Here is a 3,703-nt window from a genome sequence, read left to right on the forward strand (position 1 = left end):
ACACTAACTGCCAATATCAAACCCAGCCAGGTATTCTAATCAACCACCAGATCCACCCAGCCAGGTATTCTAATCAACACTAACTGCCAATATCCACCCAGTCAGGTATTCCCAAACTGCCAACTTCCCAGGTATTCTCAAACTGCCAACTTCCCAGGTATTCTCAAACTGCCAACTTCCCAAGTATGCTCAAACTGCCAACTTCCCAGGTATTCTCAATCTGCCAACTTCCCAGGTATTTTCAAACTGCCAACCTCCCAGGTATTCTCAAACTGCCAACCTCCCAGGTATTCTCAAACTGCCAACCTCCCAGGTATTCTCAAACTGCCAACCTCCCAGGTATTCTCAAACTGCCAACTTCCCAGGTATTCTCAAACTGCCAACCTCCCAGGTATTCTCAAACTGCCAACCTCCCAGGTATTCTCAAACTGCCAACTTCCCAGGTATTCTCAAACTGCCAACTTCCCAGGTATGCTCAAACTGCCAACTTCCCAGGTATTTTCAAACTGCCAACCTCCCAGGTATTATCAAACCGCCAACCTCCCAGGTATTCTCAAACTGCCAACTTCCCAGGTATTCTCAAACTGCCAACTTCCCAGGTATTCTCAAACTGCTAACCTCCCAGGTATTCTCAAACTGCCAACTTCCCAGGTATTTTCAAACTGCCAACCTCCCAGGTATTATCAAACCGCCAACCTCCCAGGTATTCTCAAACTGTCCACTTCCCAGGTATTCTCAAACTGCCAACTTCCCAGGTATTCTCAAACTGCCAACCTCCCAGGTATTCTCAAACTGCCAACTTCCCAGGTATTCTCAAACTGCTAACTTCCCAGGTATTCTAAAACTGCCAACCTCCCAGGTATTCTCAAACTGTCCACATCCCACCCAGGTATTCTAGTCTCATGTCCATGAGTAGCCTGGTTGGTGCTGTCTTGACAACTCTTATGGCCATTGTCACACTCACTAAGACAGCACAGACAGTTCTGTCCCCAGGCTAGTCCAAGAGGGTTCATAGACCTTGTTTAACCAAACTAAATGCCAACATAAATACCAACATCCCAGGTAAGCTAACCTCATGTTCAGGAGGTTCTTGGTACAAAGACATATAGCACCTTTTCACACTATTGTCACAAAACCTGAACCATAGGCACACTGTGCGGTCTTTGATATTTTCTTTTCTCATTGTCCTTTCCAGCACTGTTCCAAGAAGCATGGTGGATGCTTAAACAGGCCAGGGCAGTACAGCTCAGCTTGACACGGTTTGGGTCGGCTTAGTAAGAAAAGGTTATAATACTCGTGGTGAGATTACACTCGTCTTTCTCTGTTGTTTTGTTGTTGACATCATCTGTGTCCCTGACGGTTCCCTATTCAGTGTCCTACTTTTGATCAGAGTCCCATGGACCACAATCTAGGGGGTGAAAATAGGCTAGTAGTTAGGATCCATTGGTCAACATTTATTCCTTCCACCTGAATGTTACAGTAGCATTCTCCTGCTGTAGAGCTCCCTGATGAGTCCCTGGGGAGTAGACTAGCCTACCATCTCAAGGTCACTCTCACACAGACCCCCTCCACATCACATGGCTGGAAGTCCTCTATCAATCTCCATCTCTATAAATCTCTCATTAATCATTGACCGCATATCCATCATTAGGCTCAATATCAATTGGAACGGAAAATAGACATTATGGACAGTAGAGAAATATCTATACTCACCCGTGCATATTTAGAAGAGTAGGGGTCTTCAAACAGAGCCCACATGCGTTTCTGCCAACGACCCCACAGCCCCCTCGCCTTTATGTCGGTAGAGTCCCCCTGCGCCAGTCTCCTCGTCATCTCATCTGCCTCATCACCAACCACATCCCCCGGGTCGGTCACGACCTCCGGGTCCTGATCGTCATTGCTGGTTAAGTCGAGCAGGGCACCCCCGCCGAAACTATCGAGCGCTTCCTCCGCCTCCCGATGCTGGCTATAGGTCATCCAGCAGCAAGGCTCCACGTCCGTCTCATCGATGCCCCAGAATGCCAATTCCTCCTCGTAAAGAGGCCCGCAGACATCGGCAGGGCAGTGCAGTTTACCGGTCCGGTAATAGTTAAGGATATGGGCGAAAACGGCAGGATGACGGTCGAAAAAGAATTCCTCATGTTTGTCGTCCCAGTCGAAGTGACTAGGCGCGTCGGGTTCGGCCAGACAGGATAAGCGGGTGCCGGGCAGGGTACGTAGGGTACCGCGGTATGTCTGGTGCTTGGTCCCTCCCACGTTTATCACAATGCGATCCTTTTCGTCGCTCAAGCCCATTGCGTCCCTTAGGCATGTCTCCAATAAGTTCCCAGCATCACAACGGACGCTCTATGAGCACCGCACGCCACAGTGGGAGGGGGGAAAAACGCGTGCAACACATGCACAACCGGGGTTACCAGGGGAGGAAGAGGGAAGAGATACGGCCAGGCTGCTGCTGGTTGCAGGCTATATATATATCCTAAATAATAAGTGCAGGACTAATCAGCACATATTCCCACTGATGATGCCGGATGCCCCAATGTTTCCACAACCTGTCATGAAAATCAACCTACAAGACCTACCGGAGGGAAACATTTAAATCCAAAACGATAGCAAGTGTAGCCAATGGCATGCCATTAACAATGGATGGTGGTTTAAATCCAAAAGGTGAAGAAGATAAAAATGGGTGTTGTTCATTCTTTCTAATCCGAATCCAGCACAAAGACTCTCTTCCTGTTGTGGTGGTTTTGGTAGAACCTGTTAATGATATTCATAGACAGCAAGGTGACTGCGGGTGTGGTGCTGAAAGGACAGCACCGGTCTCTCTCTCTCTCTCTCTCTCTCTCTCTCTCTCTCTCTGTCTCTCTCTCTCTCTCTCTCTCTCTCTCTCTCTCTCTCTGTCTCTCTCTCTCTCTCTGTTTCTCTCTCTGTTTCTCTCTCTCTCTCTCTCTCTGTCTCTCTCTCTCTCTCTCTGTCTCTCTCTCCCCTTCTCTCTCTCTCTCTCTCTCTCTTTCTCTGTCTCTCTCTCTCTCTCTGTCTCTCTCTCTCTCTCTCTCTCTCTCTGTCTCTCTGTCTCTCTCTGTCTCTCTCTCTCTCTCTCTCTCTGTCTCTCTCTCTCTCTCTCCCCTCTCTCTCTCTCTCTCTCTCTCTCTCTCTCTCTCTCTGTCTCTCTCTCTCTCTCTCTCTCGGAGACACTCTGCTTGCTATTTAGAATGGTATCCTTCCTCTCATGTATCTACTGTCGCTTACCTTCTCTCCCAAAAACGGCACATTCAAATCAAGTTTTCCGTTGAAAGAAACGGTGGACAGCAACCGGTAGCTTTAGCCTACTAGGACTAGATCAGGCGCCGCGCATTTTCCCATTCGCGCAGATGTCTGTGACTGTGTTTATCTTCGGCGGGTCAAATTGTTATTTTCATGTATGCATTTTTAGCGGATCAATGCCTGTGATTATCTCGTGTTCGAGACTGCAGGAGAGCGAGCAGTCCACTGTGACACCATATGAAGTATGAACACGGAAGGACAGGAGGCAGGAAGGTACGCGCACGTCCTCTGTGTTCTCTGACTGAGCAATGCTCGCGGTGATGATTCTCTTGAGAATCCTCAGAATTGACTCGAAGAAGAGACGCGGTTGTTCTGCAAACACCGTGGAAGAAGAAGAAGAGGAAGAAGGAGAATACGCGTGGAGAATGATATGGAGCATTCC

General features: G+C 48.5%; 1 pseudogene; it reads right to left on the minus strand.

Annotated features, from left to right (window-relative positions):
- Positions 1-1,713: 1,713 nt before the first annotated feature.
- On the minus strand, positions 1,714-2,295 carry LOC139405186 (voltage-gated potassium channel KCNC1 pseudogene; annotated as a pseudogene).
- Positions 2,296-3,703: the final 1,408 nt, after the last annotated feature.

The sequence above is a fragment of the Oncorhynchus clarkii genome, unplaced genomic scaffold (genome assembly GCF_045791955.1).
Source record: "Oncorhynchus clarkii lewisi isolate Uvic-CL-2024 unplaced genomic scaffold, UVic_Ocla_1.0 unplaced_contig_12468_pilon_pilon, whole genome shotgun sequence".
NCBI classification, from domain to species: domain Eukaryota; kingdom Metazoa; phylum Chordata; class Actinopteri; order Salmoniformes; family Salmonidae; genus Oncorhynchus; species Oncorhynchus clarkii.